The sequence below is a fragment of the Ochlerotatus camptorhynchus genome, unplaced genomic scaffold (genome assembly GCF_037179485.1).
Source record: "Ochlerotatus camptorhynchus isolate MF236.1 unplaced genomic scaffold, CSIRO-AGI_Acam_v1.1 ptg000268l, whole genome shotgun sequence".
In the NCBI taxonomy this organism is placed as follows: domain Eukaryota; kingdom Metazoa; phylum Arthropoda; class Insecta; order Diptera; family Culicidae; genus Ochlerotatus; species Ochlerotatus camptorhynchus.
Genome location: NW_027040758.1, coordinates 946,037 through 971,063, shown reverse-complemented (window position 1 = coordinate 971,063; position 25,027 = coordinate 946,037). Strand labels below are relative to the sequence as shown.

The 25,027-nt window shown below is 41.4% G+C and overlaps 1 protein-coding gene across 6 annotated transcripts in view; it reads left to right on the top strand.

Annotated features, from left to right (window-relative positions):
* Ac13E (Adenylyl cyclase 13E) overlaps window positions 1-25,027 on the top strand; it is a 64,097-nt gene that overhangs the window by 20,153 nt on the left and 18,917 nt on the right. Inside the window, exon 1 of one of the 6 annotated variants that reach the window (XM_065227272.1) lies at window positions 19,840-20,842. The exons of 4 other annotated variants lie outside the window; for them this stretch is intronic. The gene's annotated coding sequence lies outside the window, so the exon portion shown is untranslated. Of the gene's footprint in view, window positions 1-19,839; window positions 21,236-25,027 lie in introns of those variants that run through there. One more of the 6 variants, XM_065227271.1, reaches the window with a different exon arrangement.

Sequence of the window (25,027 nt, the reverse complement as noted above, 5' to 3'; positions counted from 1 at the left end):
TTAAAAAAATGAACCTTTAAAGCTTTTCACGTCACAAATTTTAGTAAATTTCTCCGTTTCTGGGATGTTTAATGCACGTCCAGTGAGGATTTTTTCACATACCTTACACTTTTCTGAAATGTGTAGCTCCATAATCATAAACAGATGAAATTTGTTCTATATCGAAGTCTCAGAATCTTAAGAATTTTTGTAAACCCTGGATCTTGAATTTCTGCGCAATGAATCTTTAAAAAAATCAATTTTTGACCACACTACATTGTGAGGTTTGAATAAATGACGTAATTGAGAAAAATCCAATTGTTATTGAAATATCTCCGAAGTAACAATTTTGGTTTTATGAGGGTTCTGGAAACCATAACTTGAACTTGTAGAATACTTGAAAACGTCGACAATACGTGTAATGTTACTTGGGCAGTGACATCCTGGGAAATAATTTCCGCAAATTTCCCAATTCGAGGTAAGCACGGGTGATATCATTGGAAACAGTTAAAAAACGGTATACCTTATATCAGTGCTGATAAAAAATCATTTCTTCTACACTCAACTTAGCTGAAAATGAAAAGAACCTTAACAGCAAACCAACTACCTGCATGAATTTAAATTTTGACATAACAACATTCTCTTGATCAAGGCAACCTCTGAGTATCGAAGTCAACATTTCAGTGCCAACATTTCAAAGGGGCGTAATTGCTTTTGTAAACAATGACTTTAGCCGTCAATTTCTCGCGAATGAAATCTTACCTCTACAAAATTACAATGCGAGCTGGTAGAGGAAACATTCCTCTACCTGCTGGTGTCATTATTTTTCATGAGTGAGCTTTTATTCGCGGGAAATCGACGACTAAAGCCATTGTTTACAAATGCAATTACGCCCCTTTGAAATGTTGGCACTGATTTGTTTTTCTTTATTCGTGGCTGGAAGTTCATTATCGCTTGTGTTGTTGTCAATATTAATATTCGTCTTCATCTTGGTGGGGATGATTTTGAGGATCAAATGCAAAATGATTATTTTCAACGAAATGTGTCGTGTTGGTTTTTACACACAGATCGATGGCAAATTATTGCCTCATGCTGAATTGATGATAATATCGAGGTTTTAGGCTCTATGGTCGACAATATTCAAAATAATCATTTTGCCCAAAATGATTTTGCTCTTGAGGATTGCTTCTGATTTTGACAATTTTGGGTTGAATAATCAACTACTTAAACATTTCATAATCTACTTAGCTAAGGGTATAAACAGGTAGTACAATAACACAATAGACAGCATACAAAAGAGACAGACTAAAAAGGTACAAATTAAGAAAAATAAACTAAAAACCAATAACAAAAAAATAGCTCCACTGTAGGAGACTCGTGGGATCCCCCGTCCAGCGGGGATGTTCTGACGGCTGAAAGGACTAAATCCTGTAATATAGCTTCGCCACCTTCAAAAAGCGCAGTACAGCTGCTTGGGTTGAGGGCACGTCTCCTATCATGTCCCGTACGCTGGCGGACAGACCGTGGAGGCAACGAAGATGCTCGAATTGTGGGCATACGCATAACACGTGCTCCACAGTAGAAGGAACATGGCAATTTTCACAGGTCTTCCTGAAGGGTCCTCCGCTGCAATCTCGTCAGGAGCCTGGAAGATCCTCTGGTCTCACTGGTTCGCAAGGTCCGTCCACTTACCGAGGTCCGGATGGGTCTGACCCAGTTAGGTTGTCCACCTCGATGTTCCCCGGGATCCCACAGTGTCCGGGAATCTATGCGTAGGTAGTGACCGCATGAAGAAGAGCTGCTGCTTCTGCCGAGAACACCGAACATTGTTTTGGCAGACTTCTGCTCGTTGGGGAAATGTCACCAACGATTCCCATTCCGACTCCAGCTCTCGATCTTGACCCGTCCGTGTAGTGATGCATGTAGTTGGGGTACGATCCAGTCAGCTCAAGGGCTACGGAATTTGTCCCCGGCTCTGAACTTCTTCTCTATCCGGCTGTCGATGTTTGGTGCAGGAGATTGCCAACTCTTATATTCGTACCAGTGAATCTTGGCCAATGGAGGGAGCACTGTGTTGGCGATTGTACGTCCCCTCGCTTAGGAGGCGGATTCTGTCATTTCCGGCGGTATTGGCTGAAAATGCAGCGTAGATGCGGTACCGGAAAGGGATAGTACCGGCTTCGACACAGCTGGCATCGGCTGGCGTTGAGGGCTGAAGACCGGAGATTTTGCGCGTGTAGCTATTGTATATCGAAGCGAGTGCTTGTATTGCCTTGTCGGTGGCGATGCAGGTCAGCTCGAGTCCGTACATCAGCCGGCTGTCGACGATGGCCCGGTAAACACGGAAACGTAGTTCTCTTTTGTTGGAGCGGTGGGGACGGGAGATCGTTCGGATGAAGTTGATCCTGCTGCGACAGCTGGCCTTGACCCCCTTGAAAGTGCTGTACAAAACTCAGCGACCGGTCAATGACAACCCCCAGCAGTGTCACAGTTTTCTTCAGTGGGATGGCTTGATCACCTATCTTTATGGAAGGTCCGCAGACCCAATGTCGGTACTGGCAAACGTGGCACCTAGCGCTCTTTCCGGCAGACAGCTGAAAGCCTTTCGAAGCGGCCCATCTCGCCACGGTGGAAACCACTGCTTGGGCCCTGATCCTCGTTCGTCCTGGAGTCTGACCTGTGGTTACGATTAGCACGTCGTCTGCGTACACGAAGATGTAGATGTTCGCGGGTAGCCGCTCGAAGACACTTCATAACTACCAGGATCAAGGGGACAGCGATCACTAAACCTTGGGGAACGCCAGTTTCCTCGCAGAAACTGCGGGATTTAGTATTAACTACCGAGACTCGAAAGGATCTGCCAGTCAGGAAATTTCGGACAAAATGGATAATATGGCCACTAAGATCCCAGCTGACGAGTTGCTTCAGTACCGAGGGCGTCCATGTACGGTTGAAAGCTTTCGCAATGTCCAGGGATACTAACTCGTATTTCGTATGGAAAGAAAATAGTCAATTGAATTCATTCTCTGAGTCGTTCTGATTGGCCGTGTAGACGCATTAAATTTTTGTTATCCCCGTGATTTTTCCATCTAGGAAAATTTTCCTCGTTCCAGAATAAGTAATGATGTTTTTTTTCTCAGACTATGATCTATCAAATTTCTCTATGTCCCAGAGTTCTTCTTCTTCTTCCTCACATTTCAAGCTTATTGCGTATGGCATATTAGTTTATTGTGTGCTCTCAGCTAAGTGTTCTAGATGCACTTCCACAGTTATTAATTGAGAGCCTTCGATGCCCGTACCATTTTTGCATTAGTATAATTGTGTGGCAAGTACAATCATACTCTTTGGCCAGGGAAGTCGAGAAATTTTCCAACCCGAAAAAATCGTAGACCGGACCGGGAATCGAACCCAGCCAGAGTTATGATTTTTTTTTTATGTTTGAGATGTTACAGAAGTTTCTATTCTCGGGAGGAGCAAATTTCTCTGTGCCTCAATGTTGCGTTCTAATCACCAATTCGCGATTTGTATATAATATTAGTAAATTGTTTGTTTTAAAGAAATCACTATTTGGTCGAGACTACCAGAGCCGAAAAAATCTTGAACATCGAGATACATCACACGTTCCACAAAATTAAACAGCTGAAATCGGTCCTCACTGCGCTGACTGAGCAAGTCCGAACCTCGGGGGTCGCGGAACAAGTCGCCGAAAGTTTTTTCGAAAGCCAAACCAGGTTTAGTGAAGAGCGAAGAAAAAGTTTCATCGTATCGTCGAGCGAACGGGCAGCCTACTACGGAAGAACTACCTTCCTACAACCCCAAAGCCGTCTACAACGGAACACAAGTAGATGTACCACCAGAAAGCAGAGACTACTTAGTTTAGGACCAAAGTGTGCACTCCCGATCACGATCACGGTGGACGTAGAATGCGTGATCATAGACAATCCCGATACAGAAATTCAAGATCTAACTAGATGTGCCGTCGCCAACGTAGTACTCAATTACATACACCTAAGCGAGAACAAGAATCAACACGAGATCCTTCCATCAAATTGTGCAACAACGCGGAAGCCATCACCCGAATATTTCTTACAGAGAACCCCAACGTGCTCAAATCGAGTAAAGGCAACAAAACGGTTTTAATGGAGGCTGACGACTACAAACGGAAGATGCTAGAACGGCTGGAGGGTAGAAACACGTACAACACGATCACAACAGATCCCACGTCGAGACTCGAAAGGCGAAACAACAATTTAGTAATAAGAATCCGTGACTTGGACCTAATCGACAACCGGGCGGCAAGACAGCTAACCACGTACAATGCGGTATGTCCAAGAATATATGGCTAACCCAAAGTACACAAACCAGGATTATCGCTAAGGCCGGATGTTCCAAAGCTGACTGGTAAGCGCGTACAATAAAGGGTGATACGGTCAAAATTTGGTCAAGGGAAAACGCGTGTAAATCGGTGAAATCGTTTATTTAAAAAATCAAATTAAATTTCTTTTTCAAGTTCAATTAGTATAAAATTCAGGAAAAATATTCAGTTAGGCTTCCGCTTTTCCAAATCCGAATTACCGGGCCTTACGCTTGACCCCTGCCATCAGATTTTGTACAGCCACCTTGTCCACCTTCTTCGCCGCAGAAAGCCAGTTTGCCTTGAACTGCTGCTCGCCCTTAGCAGTTTTTTTGGTCTTCTTTAGGTTCCGCTTGACAATAGCCCAGTATTTCTCAATTGGGCGGAGCTCTGGCGTGTTGGGAGGGTTCTTTTCCTTGGGAACCACCTGCACGTTGTTGGCGGCGTACCACTCCATGGCCTTTTTACCGTAATGGCAAGATGCCAAATCCGGCCAAAACAGTACGGAACAACCGTGTTTCTTCAGGGAAGGCAGCAGACGTTTATTCAAACACTCTTTCACGTAAATTTCTTGGTTGACAGTCCCGGAAGCTATGAAAATGCTGCTTTTCAAGCCACAGGTACAGATGGCTTGCCAAACCAGATATTTCTTTGCGAACTTTGACAGTTTCATGTGCTTGAAAACATCTGCTACCTTTCCCCTTCCTTTTGCCGTATAAAACTCCTGTCCCGGAAGCTGCTTGTAGTCGGCTTTGACGTAGGTTTCGTCGTCCATTACCACGCAGTCAAACTTCGTCAGCATCGTCGTGTACAGCCTCCGGGATCGCGCTTTGGCCGTCGTATTTTGTTTATCATCGCGATTTGGAGTCACTACCTTCTTGTAAGTCGATAGTCCGGCTCGTTTTTTGGCTCGATGCACGGTTGTAGACGATACACCCAGCTTATTTGCGGCATCTCGGAGAGAGAGGTTAGGGTTTCGCTTGAAACTACCGGCAACTCTCTTTGTCGTCTCAGCGGCTTCCGGTTTTCGATTTCCCCCCGATCCAGACTTCCTGGCTGTCGACAAACGTTCCCCAAACACTTTAATTACATTTGTAACGGTTGATTTGGCAACTTTTAGCGATTTTGCCAACTTTGCGTGCGAGTAGCTCGGATTTTCGCGATGCGCGAGCAAAATTTTGATACGCTGCTCTTCTTGCTTGGACGGCATTTTGACAACTGAAGAGTGAATTCCAAAATCAAAATAGGAGCAACATTCTACACACACACACCTTCAAAATGAGGGGTGTTCAGGTTTTTTAAATGCAAAATTGAAAGAAATACGTCAAGTTGATATTGACCAAATTTTGACCGTATCACCCTTTATTAACGATTCGTTCACCGTCTGCGAATGTGTAATCAGTGTTACCCTCCCGGGTGAACCATGTGATCATTTCAGTGGACTTGAAAGCACTGTTCACGTCGATACCTAAGTAAGTGTCCAACATGATTATCATGAGATGGATTGAAATCAGTCCAAACAGTAGAGATAGGAGAGTTTTGCATCGACTCTAGCTATTTTAAATTCGACGGCCAACACTATGAACAAGTTTTTGGAACGGCCATGGGCAATCTCACCGGCTATTTCAGATTGGGTATGGAAACACTGCTAGAAACAGTCATCCGTATGTTGAACATTCCACTATCGTTCATACGGCTATTCCATTCGATCAACTGCAACTTATACTCGACACGTTCAACGGCTAAGACGTCCACATCCAATTCACCCATCAGTTAGAAGTGGATAATGAATTGCTCTTCTTGAATATGCTCCTAACACGGCGGAGCGATCAGAATATAAAAACACAATGGTACCAGAAACCCATTACTAGCGGAAGATTTCTGAACTACCAATCGTTCCATCCGATGAGCCAAAAAATGAACATGTAGAAAAATTTCGTTAGTAGAGTTAACCAGCTCTCTTCTAACATCGATGATCAAACGAAGGCCAAAACCATCGACGACCAACTTTGCCTGAACGATTACTCAAAAACGCTCAGGAACAGACTCATCAATCGTATGAATGAACGGCAAAACCAAAGCAGAACCGTTCGATACTATTCATACCTCACTTGTCAAACTTGGTTGACAAGGAACTCCGCCAGGACTAGAACAACATAAACAGGGTGTCTACTACCTGGGTAAACCTGGAAAACCGGGAATCCCCAGGGAATTTATTTTTTCCTGAAAATACCTGGAATTCCCAGGGAATCTCATCATTACTCAGGGAATTTAAGGATTTTCTTACATTGGATATTTTAAAGAAAATAATGCATTTTAGAATAAAAACATTTTGTTTTCCTCGTTATTTTCATTCACACATTGAATTTTAAAGACACAGAGTGGATAAATTTTAAGTAACAAATACATTTAAAAAAAATCAGATGCCAGAAAGTTTTTTTTTGTTCTGAAATAAACACATTTCCCACAAATTTTTAATTTGAATTAGTTTTTGAAATTCTGGGCTCAAAAGTTACTTCACTATATTTTCAAGAATCCTCAATCAGTTTGACAGGATGGAATTTGATTATAATTTCTAAGAACCTCAATCCAATTTGCTATCAAGGTTCATGTGATTCCTGAGATAGTAGAATTAGATGCCTTAGATTAAGAGAATTTCACGAAAACCCTGAATTGAATTTAAAGTAAATTTTAATGAAAATTCATAGAAATTTCTGAGGAGCAGAACTCCTGTAAACTTCAGAGTAAAATTCCAAGGGCATTCCTGAGGATAATTTCATGCTGTTTATGGGATAATCCGGAACATAATACCCTGGAATTTGTTGTAGAATATTTAGGGGGATGCTAAATGGAAGATTAAAATTAAATCTGAGAATAACATCAGAATATCTTCAAAGAAATTCGGAAAAGAATTCCAGGAGAGTTGCAAACAAATTATGAGAAGAAATGTAAGGAATTTGTGAAGACAAATACTAATGAATTCTTATGAGACTTTCAATGTGAGTAGAACTCCAAGGGAAGGGGTGAGATTCAACAGGCAATCTGAAATGAATTAAATAACAGTTCTCAGAGGGTTTCTTACTACGGAAAATTCGAAGAAAATTTAATTCGGATGATAGTTGCAACGGAATTTTGAACATTTCAATAACATTGCGAGAAGTATTCTAAGTATAATTTGGATATATTGTTTATAGAATTATAAGAAGCGTTCCAAGTGAAGAATAGTTTCATGAGAGTTTGAGAAACTACAAAGCTAATGCTGAGGAGAGAAAGTCCCGTTTAATATGAAATAGACTATTCTGAGGTCTTCAGAACTACTTGAAGGTTTCCAAGTTATTGAAACTGCCACGAAGTTGTTTTGTAGTTTGAGAAACTAGCGTGATGCTCACTATTTCTCATCAAATTCTTAAACTTCACTGATCTTTTTCGGACTTCCTAAAGGTTTCTCAACTTCACTAACTATCATCATTTTCTCTTAAGTTTTAGCAATTCGCTGATGTACTCAAAACTTCTTTAAAATTCATGTAATTTCCCTAACGATAATTGAACTGTTCAGAGATTTTCTGTTCTTTCCTGAACTGCCGTCCCATAGCACAAATTAGCAAGCCGAGAAAAACGCGTTTTAAGTTTTTTTTTTCGTACCATAATTTCTTATGTAATGTGACAACCCGTTTGGCTGTTTTTCCAAACTATTCCAGAACAAAGTTGTTGAGTTCATGCAGCATAAAGAATCTATGGGTGATTAGCTAACATTTCCATTGAAAAACTTAGTGTTGACAAAACGCAAATGGAACCGACATGCGATGAGCTGCAGTAAAGTTCTCGAAACGTCTTTAAAATGTTTGTAATTTTTCAAACTTCAACTGGTTCTTTGTTCTTTCCTGAAATTCTCAAAACTTCTCTAAAGTTTTCGCAGTTAACATGAAGCTTGTTGTACTGCCTTGATTTATCGTCCTAAAATGTTTAAGCTTCCGTGAACTTCTGAACTTATGGTAAAACCTCAATAATTTTCTTAACATCTCTGAAAATCTAGAAACTTCTTAAAATTTTCCAAAAATTTACTGAAACTAATAGAACTAAACACCCCCTGAAATTCTCCCTATTTTTGGAGCTTACTAAACTTCTTTGAAATGCTCCCGAAGTTCTCGAAATGTTTTTGAAGTTTTCGAAGTTTTTCTAAGCTCCCGAAATTTTCATGGAATCAAAACGAAATAATTAATGTAGTTCTATGATTTTCCCTGAAGTTCTCAAGATTTTTCTAAAGTTCATGGAGCTGCCGTTAAATTATCGACACTAATTTATAACTTCTGCAAAAGTCTTTCCTGATGTTATTAAAACTGTTTAAAATAATTCTGAATTTTCTTTAAGTTCTCTAGACTGTCCTGAATTTCGCAGAATTTGTAAAAATTTACCTAGTGTCTCACTTTCCCACAGGTGCTTCAAAAATTTGGTATTTTGTATGAAATTCGGCATGTGCTGCTATTATATTGAACACAACTGTATGAGCAAAATGCACATATAAGTAAAATAATTAATATCTCCATAATACGAACTTGAATCGTGACGCTTGCCAAGAATACATATCATTCGAGCAACGTTATTGGAGCATGAGCATGATTGACCGCCCACGGTTGCTACTCTGTTATTGCCAGATAAGCTGTAATTACACAGAGAACCAATAGACGACGCTTGGGACTAGCAATCATCCTCAATGTGTAAAAACTGGTGATCTCAAACTAGGCAATACCAGCGCCGGTCGCGCCCGAACACAGGTCAAGAAAGGGATGGGTAGGAATGTGTAGACGTGACACTAGCTTTGATGGAAGCCGAGAACACCTCTGCATTTCCACGAGGAATCACTGGGATATTGGGTAAGAAGGTTGGGCTTGCAGCAGGGCTCGTTTTGGTAGACGATAAGCTGAATTGATAGCCTAATGATCCTATAACGCGAAGGAGCTTGGGATTGAACCCACGGTCTTCTGCTCAGTAAGCAAAAACATTTGCCACTAGGCAAACGAGCTCCTTTTATTACAACACACCAAGGATCGATTTGTTGTTATTCCAATGTATTCACATTGACAAATAAAACGATTTACGAATCTTGAATGTGGAAGGGCTTGAGATTAATCTCTTGATGTTCTACTCAGTTAGCAAAAATGGTCGCTTTAAGGCCACCAAGCTCCTCATATCACATCATACAAGCTACGATCGCTTTGCTATTGCAACCATTCAAAACTGGCCCCGAATCTGACGTTGATGACGATGTTACCAACAATCAATACGAAACTAACGATTTTAAATTGGCTCACTGCTTGACTAGCCTATTGGTCCCAAGCAAATCGATTAACGTACCCAATTCTAGTCAAAATTCTACTACTACACAATGTTTGTTTTGATTCGCTATGAAAGTTTGACAGATACTATGAGGGGTTATTGGTTTTTCCTATGTTTCGAGGGGTGAATCGATTAGCTTAGGACCGAAGAGAGTACCAGAGCTGAGCCAAAAAGTTGAGCACGTTTCTTCGGGACCTACTAGTCTTAGAGTTACCTCTATGATGTTACACTATAGATGTTACTATAAGTTTCCTTAATATGATAGGACCTGGGATTTATTCAAACTCAAACTCGACGGCAATATTTCATGCGTCAAACTACCGCATCAAAACCACCAAACCACAACCGCCGTGACTACCGTCAGTCTTCAACCACATGATCGTGTTAAGGACGCACTCAACAACACATCAAAAACTAATCGGTCAAGTGCCAAGCTTGCATATTCGATCGCGACATTTATTTTCTTTACGAATCATGCTTCGGCATGAAAAAAAAATCATAATGCATTATTCGTAGGCACGTAACCGTAAAAACCTAGGAACATGCCTCACGCGATCGAGGCCATGCCTGTGGCATAAATCTCGAATACTCCCTCGAAGGGACGCACCGCTCCCGCAAACAACGCATCCGACTCCAATCCAGCGCAAATGGCATCCTACCCACGCATGCCAACACCATCATCAGATAGGGGAAATGTTCCCCTACCTGATAGCCGCACCAGCACGCGTGGGCGAACCATCAGCCACACCAAACCGACCATCAAACGCACTGACCACAAAAGCATACATGTCCCCTAGAAAATGCAATCGAGAAATGTATAAGAAAATCTTCGTATCCACCCAATCAATATATCCGGTTGCGCATTCCCGATGCTTCCACGCATATTTTTCTCTAGTCAGCCACACAATAACTAAATATCACTTATCTTTTTCAAATCACTCTCATCTAATCTAATCTAATCTAATACAATCGCAGCCAGTACGAGAAAGCATCCTGGAAAATCATTAGGTTAGATAAGACACAAACATCAAAACGGCCAGGCCTACTGCGTTGCATTTGCCGCAAAGATGATTCTGTGAAAGGATTCGATTTCAAATAAACCGTGGATGCCCCATATTCGAAGCAGTTCCTAAATCGACGCATTTTAAATAATTATTTTTGAAATGTTACTTCTGCAAATATTAGTTTCAGTGCTCTAGGGGGATGATGGTGTTTACAAGGTTTTAAAAAAATATGTTGTCAAAATAGACAAGTGCGTCATCATTAGGAACGCGTCAAATATGGTGCTGGCATGGTATATCTAAACAGCGATGCATTTCGTGAATCTTCACGGGTGGAAGGATGCGTGGACATACCGTACCGCTCCGAGCTAGGTTATGAGTGAATGTAACAGTAATATGCAGTGTAATGAATGGTATATGAAATACAGTGTAATGGAAGGATCTCACCAAATGGCTCCAATGTTAACCAAATTCCCGATTTCCATTTGAAATTTGTCAGTTTTAAGCTTCTCTCTGGCATTTGAAAGTCCTACCTCGGCAACATGATCGCACTGAACGATGGAACGTTGGGGGTTTGCTGATTTGACAGCGGCCCCAGGAACAAGCTGGGGATATTGTAGGTCCTGCAGACCGTCGATGTACGTGCACTCGCGGTGTTCCGAATGGAAGATTAATTAATTAATTTAGCTTTATTTAGGAGGCTTTCAGCCTTAGGCTGGTTCGCCTCCGCTCCGAATGGAAGATCTTCCGTTGCTGATGATTGTTCATTTGCGCCAGGAATTGAGCTGCTCGTGAAAATTACTTCTTGAATCTCGGCTTTGGTGGTGATCCAGAACCGGACAATCGAATCCAGGTCCATCTATGGTAGTTATTGACCGGATCAGCACCCAAGTATAAATATAACACAGGTCATCACTGGAATTTCCAATCGCGGAAAATGTGCTCCAATTACGAGACAAACTATCTCACATAAATTATTAATTTTAAATTTTTCCAAATTTTCAAAAGCGACAAAGAAAACAAACGTCACGGCCGTACGGACGCACAACCTACTCCCCACTTTTTTTTCAAATCACTCTGTGCACAAAAGCAATATACATCGCAATAACCAAACAATAGATCAGCGCGGTCGAGTCACACCGGCAACAAAGGGAAGCGAGAGCCAGTGTTGCCAGATATACCGATTTATCGGTATTTATACCGATCTCCGAACTAGATACCGATATACAGATAAGGTTCCTCAGAATACCGATTTTTGAGATTTTATACAGATTTATACCGATTTTTTTTTTTTAAATAACTTGTATCTTTTTTTAGTCTTCAAAATTTAAAAAGTCACCTCTAAAGATGCCTTATGCTTGATACTCTTTCGACTTATGTTTTCATTTCCTCCTTTTGATTGGCTACTCATCAATCGAGAAATAGTCGATGGCTCTTTCCGGTAGCTCCTAGGGAATCGAGAAATATTTTTTTCACATTATTTAACTCCCCGAAGCTTTTATTAATTTTTAAACTTCCTGAAGTTTCAACCTACTTTCCCTGGAATTTTCTTCCACCTTACCTTCTCCAGCCTTCGCTCGAATGATTCTTTTTTTTCAACTTTCCCGAAACTTCAAGGATGTTATCAGATTTTTACTGCGGATCCACACTAGCTGCAGGAACATTTAAAAAGTTCTGAAACTTCAGAAAAGTTTTGTGTCAGTTTCGATAAATTAAAAACAGTTTCATTAACTTCTGTTAAAATTCGAAAACCTGGACATTTCAGAAAAGTCCAGCGAACTCCAGCTGAAATTATAAAGGAGTTACGAGAAACTCAGGAAATTTCCGAAAACTTCAGCAATGTCTGGAGGGGTTAATGCAAATTTTTGGAAACGTAAGGGAAGGTACCTACATGAACTTTTGATCATTGAGAGAACATTTTATGGGAAGTTCTATGCTTTTTAATGGCAGTGTCGATAACTTTTAAAAATTAAACACATCGGGAAGATCAGAGAACTTCAATGCTGATGTAACAATAAATTCTAGAAAATTGTGAGAGCACTTAAGAGATTCAAGAAAGTCCAGAGACCTTCCAAGATGATAAGATATATTCCGGTAGTCTTATCAAAATCAGGAAAGTTCCGTGCCTTTCGAGGATGACCAGAGAACTCCAAAACAGTCCCTAATTTTAGGAAAATTACAAGAACTTTTAAGGAATTTCGAGGAATTATGGAATATTTCTAAGTGCATTTCAGGAATGTTCCGAAAACTTCAGGGATGTTTTATGAATATCAATAAAATTTTCTGCATCGTTTGAACATCCCCCAGGAATCTCTTTCTTCCGGAATTATGTCCTTGTTTCTTTCGACTGTTCCGTAAGTGCTCTGGCTTCCGACATTCTTCAGATATTTCTTCCAATCTACCTTAGGAACTTTTTGCCAGCGTCTCTAGGAAGTTTTTTCGTCTTCTCCAGGAAGTTCAATTAATTCTTCCTGAAATTTCTTTCGTCTTCTTCTGGAAGTTTGACCATAAGCCAAAGGTTTTTTTGTTCGACTTCTATTGCAAGGTTTTCCGAGCTTCTTCTGGCTTTTCCTGGAAATGGCTACTTCTGGAAATTTACTTCTGATTTCCGAAACTTTTCTGGTTTCCTTTGGATGTGACATCCGATTTTTTTTTCCGAGATAGTTTATTTAAATTTTCGCCACAAGTTTCTCAATTCGGGTCTTGGAAGTTTCCCGGATGTTTTTCCATCTTTTCTTAGAACTTTTCTCGAACTTGATCCAGGAGTGCTTCTTTTGTCTTTCTCTGGATGTTTTTTTCAGCTTCGTTCAGAAGCTAATTCAAACATTCCCCGGAGTTTTCCGATCATAATTCAAAATCAAAATTTTTGCTTTGATTAACGGCTTTCTCAGCCTTAAAACACTGCAATCTGTAATCTGCTCGACATTTTGGCCACTGGTTGTGGCCTTTTTTCAAGGGAAAATATCGGTTTGGTTTCTCGTCACAGAAGTACTTGGTCGGATCAGATTTACTCTTGAGAATTCGTTCAGATCGCTAAGACTTCTTTCCTTGCACTCTCTCATGTGCAGGAGCTTGGAGCGAACGCAGAATATTTGTTCTTCATCTTCCTCTCCGGTTTTCACTTCGATTTCATCCGGTAGATCGATGATGGGTTTGAAGTCCGGATGAGGATCGAGGATCGTACTCACCGGCTTCGGAAGTGGTGACTGCACTGGATGCTTTGGTTGAACATTCCGGGGTAATGGTTGGCAGCGTTGCCTTCGGAGCTAAAATTAAGAATTGGGTATTAATCGGTTGTTGCATAACAAGGAAGATATTTTTTATATCCGTTACCAGCTGAGTGTGCCCGGCCTTGCTTGGGATTCAATATTAACTTGAGTTTATGCGCCAATTAAAAAAAAAAGTATGCTATATTATACGTAGCCCCCCTTCCTCCAAGGGGCTACCCCCTATGACCTCCACATGCCAAATTTGGTTCCATTTACTTGACTAGTTCTCGAGTTATGCCGATTTCTGTTTCATTTGTATGGTAGCCCCCCTTTACAGGGGGAGGGGTCTCGAACCATCATAAGAACCTTTCCCTGCCCCAAAAACCTCTGCATACAAATTTTCACGCCGATCGGTTCAGTAGTTTCCGAGTCTATAAGGGTCAGACAGACAGAAATTCATTTTTATATATATAGCTTAATCGCAACAATAGGGAATCTTTGGTGGATATCTGAACACGAATCCTCTGGTTATTTTACGAGATAGACTGTATCCATCTACCATCAGTTAATTCACATACAACTTTTCGAGACGAGGGAATACGAACATAATGCACACATTTTTTTTTTCTTTGTTTACGAACAAAACTGACGTCTAATATGCATAATCTCAAAAGGAGTAAACGGTGTTAACAGAGATAAATAATCATCGATGAACGTAGATTTAATTTTGAGGCACATTGAGTTACTCGCGAGTGACTCGCTACAAAAAAGCAGCTCATAATGGGCCTTATTACGGGTGTCACTACCAGGGTTCTGCATTTTCGAAACAAAGAGTCACGATGAACATTCATCTTTTCAAACATGACTGGACTATCAATTGTTTCGTTCGTCAAGTGTTTCAGTTCATTTCATTTGAAGCAAAGACTTGTTTCAATTGACGCAATGAATGACTCGAAAACTCCACTTTCACTTCAGTTCGGGACTCATTCGACTTGTCACGACCTAACGACGCAGCCATCAAAATATAGTATCCGGATAGTATCCGCACAATATCGGTTACCGATAGGGATGGTATCCGGATTATATGTAGTAATAATATATTGTTTTATATTAAACGAAAATTAAATTAACGAGGCCATTCTGGAGTCCAAGATGGCAGCCATCGGGGTCAGAGAAAGTGTCAAATACTCTACAATAGGGTATTTTCGGAACGGGGATGCCGCGTAGATGCTGAAAATCGATATCCGACGCCATTTTGGAATTCAAGATAGTGGTCATTGGTTTTATGAAGTGTCAAATACCCTAAGATATGGTTATCTTCGGAACGGGAACAACGGGTAGATGCCATAAATCGTTATCCGACGCTATTTTGGAATCCAATATGGCGGCCATCAGGATTCAGAAAGTGTCAACTATCCTACAGTATGGGAATTTTCGGAACGGAGATGCCGACAATCGATATTCAACGCCATTTTGGAATCCAAGATGGTGGTCATCAAGTTTCATAAAACGTGTCCCTAAGATATGTAGATACCCTAAGATATGGGTATTTTCGGAACGGAGACAACGCGTGGCTGCCGAAAATCGATATCCGATGCTATGTTGGACTCCAATATCAAGAACAACATATAAACAAACCTCCATATACCCATTTTCGTCACCCGTATGACACCAACGCAAACCATCAGCATCAACGGGTAGAGGAAACTTTCCCCTTCCTGATGATGTTGTTGGTTTGCGTGGGCGACTCTCGGTTTTCGAGAGAAGGGCCTACAAAGGTTTGTTTACAAAAAGCTTGTATGCCATTTTCACATGTGGGTCTTGATATGGCGGCCATAGGGTTCCGGAAAAAATGTCAAATACCCTACAATATGGTTATTGTCAGAACAGGGACAACGCGATATCAGATACCGCGGGACGAAAATCGATTTCAGATACCACTTTGTAATCCAATGTTGCGGCCATCAGGGTTCAGAAAGTGTCAAATACCCTAAGATCTGGGTATTTCGGAACGAGGACGACGCGTAGATGATTTACCCAGCCGAGGTCGGTGGGATTTTTCTGAGGCATAAAAATCTCTGGTCACGTCTTCCCTTCGGAAGGGAAGTAAAGCCGTTGGTCCCGACCCATGTGTGTTGAATGGGTGCGATATCCTACGCAGGTGTGGAAGCTGCCTTCCTGCACATTCGATTGCCGTCAATGGATGGCAATCGATGTCCGTCGGTGATTGGCACTAGGTTGCGGAACAGAGACCGACGTTAAATAAAGGAATGAAGACGCGTAGATGCTGAGAATCGATATTCGATGCCATTTGTAGGCTATTTGACACTTCTTCTGAAATCGGAGGCCACCATATTGAATTTCAAGATGGCGTCGGATATCGATTTATTTCTTCTAGATGTCAGCCCGATTCCAAAAAAACCCACATTGATCGGTATTTGACAGTATTTCACAGTTTTTCTGAACCAAAGTTGCCATATTGGATTTAAAGACGGTGTGACATCAATTTTCGGCATCTACGTCTCATCCCCATTCTGAAAATAACCATATTTTCGAGCATATTTAGGATATTTGAAACTTTTCCGCAAATCGGAAGCCGCCGGATTACAAAATGGTGTCGGATATCAATTTCCGGCTTCTAGACGTTACCCTGATTCTAAAAAAAAAAAAACAGTTTGTATGGGAATTTGATAGAATTTACAACTTTTTCTCAAACCGGAAGCCGCTATCATGGATTTCAAAATGGCGTCGGATATTGATTTCCATTCTCCAAACGTCACCCCGATTCCAAAAATACCTATATTGATGGATATTTGATGTGTATTTGACTGTATTTCCCCTTTTTCGTAAATCGGAAGCCGCCATCTTCGATTTCAAAATGTCGTCGTAAATCGATTTTCATTCTCTAGACTCATCCCGATTTCCAAAATACCTTTATTGATAAGTATTTGACAGCATTTCTCACTTTTTCTTAAACTAGAAGCTGCCATATTGGATTTCAAAATGGCGTCGCATGTCAATTTTCGATCTCTAGACGTCACCCCGATTAAAAAAAAATACCCATTTTGATGGGTAAACAAACCACCCGAAAATGATAAATTTGGCATCCACGTGCACAGATCTATGCGCATATGCTTAAAGAACCGAGTGAACAAACAACAAAAGTCATAAAAAAATGCACGAATTTGGATCCAACAGCTTCGCTTCAATGCAAAAGTAAGTTTATTTGACAGTGAAAGAAGAAATGAAGACTAGTCATGCCAAAACAAATAGCATGAAAACTGATCGAAAGTGGTTCTGTTGATGTTGACGGGAATCTGCTCGAAGAGAAGACGGAATGACTTTCAATTGAAAGTGATGGTTGACAGCTTCATCGTCGCTTGACGATTTTCGATTGAAAGTGACTTTGTGGGGCCCTGGTCACTACACGGTGATAAGGAAGTGATACTCAGTATAAGAGCCGTGATTGCCGTACAAATCAAACGGGAATCACTTCACCGTGACGACAAGTGACAAGTTTTCACCGTGAAGTGACATCCGTAATAAGCTCCACTGTCTCACCCCTTGCTACAACTCTTTATTGATGGGACCATCAATTTATAGAAATATCGAGTTATAGAACAACAATCCCATAGGAAATCACTATCGCAGTAGCCTTGGCATTCATTTTTACTATGGGTCTATAACTATCTTGATATCGAGTTAGTGGACATCGAGTTGTGGAGAGTTTACTGTATTGCTCGAAGAATCTGTCTTATATGTAATACCAAAAGCCGTAGGTTTGAATTATTTTACACCATGCGGACATTTAGAATCATATGGGTATCAGTTTTCTCTTTTTTTCTAAGAGGAGATTAAGTATAAGTCAATACTTAAGATACTTTAAAAAAATATATATATATATATATTGTTGAACTGGAATGCGTTTCGAAAGATTTGGAAAATCCAGATAAATCTGGTATACTGGCACCGCTGCACACAACTTAATATACGAAGCTGATAATGCTACACGGGATTTGCTGCAAAAAAGCAAGCAAAGAGTTAAATTTTCAGCTCTGCACGGCTTCTGGATGATGAAATGAAATCCCCATGAAAATGCCGTGAGCTTTGTCCTTAATAAAGGGTGTCCACGATGAAATTGCCACACACAAAATTGATTCGCAAAATTCGAGTTTTCATCCGATTGCCATCAAATTTTCAGGGATTGAGAAATAACTATTAAACTTCATTTTACCATTTTATTTACAGTCCATACGCAAATGCCCGCACCTTGGCCTTAACCCCGGCCATAAGATTCTGCACAACCTGTGAATCAACCGTTTTTTGCATGTAAACCCATACTTTCTTCAGTTCCTCGACTGTCTTCACTACCTTAGGTCGTTTAAGAAGGTGCTGCTTCATAATCGCCCAGTACTTCTCGATGGGGCGGAGCTCCGGAGTGTTGGGAGAGTTGAACATTTTTGGCACGAAATTGACCTTATTGTCCGCATACCACTTCAGCACGTCCTTGGAGTAGTGGCATGAGGCCAAATCCGGCCAGAAGATTGTTGGGACGTTGTGGGCCTTCAGGAGAGGAAGCAGCCGCTTCTGGAGGCACTCTTTTATGTACACCTGTCCGTTCATCGTGTCCTGGGTCACGAAAGGTGCACTCCGCTTCCCGCACGTGCAGATGGCTTGCCAAACCAGGAATTTCTTCGCAAATTTGGACATCTTCTGAGTGCGGACATGCTCCGGAACGCTGAACTTATCCTTGGCCGTGAAAAACAGGTTGCCGGGGATCTGTTTGAAGTCGGCCTTCACATATGTTTCGTCGTCCATGATGCAGCATTCAACTTTCGTCAGCATGTTGAGGTACAACTTCCTGGCACGGGTTTTGGCGGACTTGTTCTGCTTCTCGTCGCGATTAGGGGCCTTTTGTACCTTGAACGTTCGAAGCCCAGCCTTAGTTTTGGCCTTCTGGACAAAACTTTGGCTTAGGTGCAGCTTCTTAGCCACATCCCTAACGGAGGCGTTCGGATTTCGGTTGAAGGCCCCAACTACGCGGTTGTGATTTTTGGTGTTGTACGGAATACTTTTTCCTTCACTTCTGGGCTTCCGATCGGTGGTCAACCGTTCCTCGAACCGCTTAATCACTCGCGACACCGTTGAATTCGCGATTCCCAACGTTTTAGCGATGGAACGATGCGAGAGATCCTTGTTCTCGTGATGAATGCGCAAGATTTTATCACGCACGAGCTGTTCTTTCGACTCCATTTCCGCGAGTTTTGATCACAGGACTTTAAAACTTGCAGGATGTAAATAATGCACTATGAACTAAATCCACCCAAATTTTCATTAAATTCTACCCAACGGTTAAAAAGTTAGAGCAATTTCATAGTGTGGCAATTTCATCGTGGACACCCTTTACTAAAACTGACACCACTGCCAACCCCATCATAAACGGTAACCTAGACCCCTAGCATGGTAATAATCTATCTGCTATACTAAGGCTGTGAACCATTTACCGAGTTAAATTTAACTCGTGGTTAAAAGTGACATTTCGAAAGTTATTTTCTATGTTCGAAAATCCCCGTGCTGTCGATCGACCGGTTTTCGAGCCACGGTTGTCAAAGTTTAACTTCTTGTCTGTCAGAAATAACCATGCTCGGATAGCAGGGTTAATCAATAACTTTCCATCTGTCAAATTTTAACCAAAAGTTAAAAAAATTCGCCAAATGGTTCAGAGCCTAAGCATGAGACACAAACAAATAAGTAGGTAGGGTAGATATCCGCTGAGAGCGAGAGAGAGAGAGAGCAAAAGAGAGTGTCGGAGAGCAAAGGCGACAATGCGCAAGCGGATTAGTAGTCTTTGGGCTACCAACCAACCACCACCACCAGACTACAGACGACATGCAGCACTTACTGGCGACGGTTGTTGGTTTTTAGCGAAGGGCAGCTTTTGATCGAGTCGCGGGTTATTACGAATTGCGCCCGACCGACGTCGACGCGATATAGCGAATTTAGTTTATTTTCGGCGCCGGTATGGGACTGTTGTACTTCGAGCATTGTTTCGAGTGCGGGATTGATAAAAGTGAATTGGGGATGGATTGGCGGAACCGGGCGGGACCGGAGGCAGGAGAGCGTGTGTAAGCAATAATAACTTTTGATTTTTGAACGGCGCGCGTGCATTCAAGAAGTTTAAGTGATCGAATACCGACCGTGCGTCTCCACTGGAAACGTCGCTATCGTGGGGGGAGATTCCTTACGAAATTATACGCCAGTTATCAAACTGAAAAACCATCGTTCAACAACAAAAAAAAGTTGCTAACCAGTGTTATCGGTTTGTGTGGAAACAAGACCAAGAACAAGAAATAGCAAACCTAACAAGAGAGTGGGGTATATATTTGTTGTGACCATTAGAGGGGATAACCGAAAAAAAAAGCGGCGACGAAGCTCTGGACAAGGAAGATATCGTCTTACACTTGTCTTACAGGCGGAGAGAAAAGAAAGGGTGGTAGTGGCAGTGTGAGTTCGTGGCGGCAAAGGCGTGGGCGCTTATCGTTAATGTAAACAAGCGTGCAACATTTTTGGTGGTGAAGATTCGCAACCCGCTTTCTGGGTTTCGAATTTCAGCGCGCCGTGCGGTCCTGTTCATTACCATCGGGAAAATAAATAGGCTAAAAATGTAACAACACATCATAGCAGGTACGGGCGAAAAAGAAGGCGAAAGCACTAGAAGCAGAATACTCTACCCGAGGACGAGGTTCTGATATCGTAATTAAAACAAAACAACCAATTTGTGCAGAAACGGCAAATAAAAAAAAAACATGCGAAGAGCTGAAGAAAAAAAAAAGTTGGTTGTGTGCAGTTGAAGGAAATAACGAAGCAAATTTCGTGCCGCGCAGCAGTAAATTAGCATTGGAGACCAATTAGTGTACTTTGCTGTCTTATCGTGCCTTATCAGAAGGTGGCGCAGAAGAAAGAAAGTGAGTGGAAGAAGTTCGAAGAACGGCGAATTGAAAGCGAATTGCGTTAAGGTCTGTGGAATACTCCGTCTGTTCACGAAGCGGGAAAGTGCACTTAAGCTGAATATTACTAATTAAAACCGGTGCCGCTGTGAGGGTGGACATTTTCATACACACTGCACAGAAATTGTTATTGAAGAATCGGTTTTCGTGAGAGCGACCCACAGAGAGAGAGAGAGAAAGATAGAAAGAGATTGTGACCGAATTTGATGATACGCGGCTGTCAGCAACCAACGGCCAACGGTCGCTGGTTATCTTGATGAAATTGCAATTAAAAGAGCTGTCTGGACGGACTTACTCGTGTCAGCAGTGGTGGATGGCTGTGTGATGATTAGAAATAGATAGGATCGAACGGTACGTAATGCAAAGACTGGGGAGGATCATAGGGGATTCTATTGTTCGGGAAATTTGGAGCTTGCGGCAATCGCTGGGAGTTACTCACTGAAAATGTGTTTATTGTAGTTTGGGTATTGAAAGCTGAATTTCAATAGTTTGCATCATTATTGAAATTTGTGTTTCAATGAATTGTACAATTGTTTTAAACACTTTCTTTTTTTTTCCTTGATGTGTTTTCCGTTGATCTTGTTTTCCGTGCTGAGCACCAATGGTACCGGGGATGCAGCTCCCACACCTGGACCCTAACTCATGAACCGGGGACCAACGGCTTTACTTCCCTTCCAAAGGAAGGCGTGATCAGAGATGTTATGCCTCAAAGCATCCCGGCGGCGCCGACTGGGATTGAACCATGGCCTGCTGGGGTGAGAGGTAATCATGCTTACCAACATTTACTCTAGTAACCTCAAATCTGTGCTCTGTCACAATGTTCTTCTTCTTCAGCGCATTTCAAGCTTATTGCATATCGCATATTAGCTTATTACGTGCTCTCAACTTAGTGTTCTAGATGCACTTCCACAGTTGAGAGCTTTCGATGCCTGTACCATTTTTGAATTGATATGATTGTGTGGCAAGTCCAATCATACTTCTATGCCCAGGGAAGTCGAGAAATTTTCCAACCCGAAAAATTCCTAGACCGAACCGGGAATCGAACCCAGCCACCTCGAGCATGGTCTTGCTTTGTAGCTGCGCCTTTATCGACTGAGCTAAGGGAGGCCCCTCTGTGACAATGTTTCATTGTGATTAATCAACACTCAAAGGGGTAAAATATAAAAATTTGGGGTGAATTTGAAAGGGAACATGGAGTGTAGAGCGCATTGCCCACTGGACGAGTCTTAAGCCTGGCCAAGTGAGTGGGGTATAGGCTTATTGATTGAACGTCATTTCCAATGTTTATATTGATACATTCAAACCATTGGCATTTGAGATAAGACATGAGGGCCCGCTTAGGGGGAGCGTAATCCATGTTATGGTTTCCATTTATTGAATAGTTCAGATGGGTTAGAAAAGACAGGTTCACTGTGAGAAAATGTACCATATGGGATCCGTTCACTGATCAAAATCGGATTCACATCGTCAGGCCCTGCCCAAGAATAAGGGGATTGACGATGTTTTGTCAAGTTTTATTTTGCATTTGCATTTTGCATTTAATACTCTAGTAAATCTTACGTCCGTGCTCCATCACAACATTGTGATGTGTCAGTACTCACTGGGTTATATGTCTTAGATCAGTTCCAGATTAGTTTGCTATTATTATCTTCGGCATCGCAGTTCGCGAGAGATTGCTGAATATGGGTTCTCTTTTCCGACCATAATAGTGTGAGGGAAGGGGGTGAGTTAATGATGTTTTGTGCTTGCTGGATGCAGGAGTAGGTTGAAAGGCAAGTGTTTGACGCGTGGGACCTGTCAGGTTCGCTTTCGGATAGTCACAGTCAGCGATTCTACGACTCGCGAGCGCTCACTCTGAGTGAACGCTCACCGGTCGTGAAGTCTCTGATTGTGACACTCAGAAGACGAGATTGACGGGTTTCGTGTGTCAAGCGCATGCTTTGAAACCTCTGCTTTTGACTTGCAGGTACAACATATCATACAAACATCTAATGATTTCATGATTCCGAAAAAAAAAACATTTTTTTATGGCAAGTGAGTGGAAGCAACCCTGTAAGTAACCAATGCATGCGGCTCACACTTAACTTGTTCTATTTCTTTCTTCCTATCATGTACTAATATTAGCTGCCTGAGGACAAATGGGAACACGACACACGACCAGAAGTTCAATAGGAGGAAAGTAGCAAAAAAGTTTGAACAAGAAAAGAAGAATTAAACTTGCACCGGCAAGAGGAAGCAGACAGAAAGGATCATGCCGGTTGGAGACAGTCAATGTATACTGGACGAAGCTTGTATCTAGGAAAAAAGTCGTCTGTGCAGGAAACCCAAACGTATCAAATGATCCCCAATGGAAATTGTTGCTGGCAGCGTACTGGCAGCCGAAAAACAATATAAAAATAAAAATAATATACAACCGACAATATCAATGCAGGCAAGCGTGTGAAGCATGTGAATCAAATTCATCAGTACGTCACAGCAAAGGTACAGGGGCTTATGGCAGCAAAACCCCAACAAGGAAATCAAGCAAGCCAATAGGAATTTGACCTGGGCCCAGGTCAAGCAACCGCTCAGAATGGAGGTTTCTCATGTTGGCCCTTTGCACCTCTGGAGGTTCCCAGGATACTTGAGTGAGTGAGCACGTGAAGAGGGACGTAACCCGCAGGAGCGGGAATGAAAGCGGACATAGCTCATGCAGCACAACAAATCGGCGTGCTGTTTTTGTTCTTCTCTTTTCAGAAAAAACAACAACAAATACTCTATCACTCTTCTCTTTTCTTTTATTCTCCTACTATCCCCTTCAAATCTGAAGCTAGTGGGACTGCCTACGGGAGCAACAGGCCTGCTGGTTGAAGAAAGTCGTTATGCTATACGGTCTAGCATAGGCAAAGACCAAAATTTCCGTAGATTCATAGCTAGCTTAAGTGCAGATGGGCGGGCGATAGTCGGCCAGGGTGTGAGCTGAGCAATAACAATAATAATATTTTTAAAGCTTTGTTACACTATCATCCCTAGCGAACCGGAACTAATATTTACAACGTTAACATTTCAAAAATATTAATTGAAAATAGTCGAAAATGATCGAGTGTGTCAAGTTAGGAACCGCGTCAAATATCGTGCCTTCACGGTATGTCTAAGATGATTCAAATTTTGAAATTATTGCCCAAATTTGAGACCTAAATGTTTAGATATGATTATGCAGAAAGTATTTGGAAATAACTGCTAGAACTGTCGTTTTAGCATTTTACTATAGAGATTTGATGACATGCTTGCCAACTGCCCAACTAACATTTCAGAGCAACAAATAAGTATATCTAACAAATAAATGCCTGAACAACAGTAGAACTTTTCGGCACTGTTAATTTAGTTAAGAAAAGTAGGCCATTATGTTATTCATAATAGTGTTTAAAAGTGACACAAAGCTTTTGGTGACCGATAGATGCGCCTTTATTCGACTCCCAAGCATTATCCGACTCTTTGACAAAATAGAAAATGATTGATTTTTTTTTGTGGTAGTAAAATAAGTAACTTTTTGACCATGGTGCCAAAGATGCTGGGTCATTAGGCCGAAGGTCACTAGGTCGAAGACCATTAGGCCGAATGATATAATACAGTAAATCCGGAGCTGTTAGAACAGGTGCGGATTTCGCGACGTGTACCTTATTGAATTCCTATTTTGAAAAAATACCGTAAAAATTACCTTTCCCGTTGGTTCAATGTATAATGTCAAAAAATGGTATAGGAAAATTTGCAAGCTCTCGACATTTGTTCGAAAGCCAGAAATTTGAATAATCTTTAGTCCCCGCGGGCTTTAGTATTTGTCAAAACATCGAGAAAAAAAAAATCATGTCACAGATTCTTAAGTTACTTTTTAAGTCCATTAAATGGTATTGTATTTTTTCCATACTAATATTCCGGTAATACAAAAACAAACATTCCAGGCCTAGGTCTTAGAAAAAAAAATAAAGAACTCTAAAATGTATTCCTAAATCTCTAATTTTTCACGATCGAGGTTTTAAGTCCTAGACGCATTCAAGTTTGTTTTATGTAGGTGATCATTCCATCTGGGAAAAATTTCTGAAAAATTTGAGATGAGATTTTTCTTAAACTGCGATCTAGAATAGTTGTTTTAGATCCCAGAGTTAT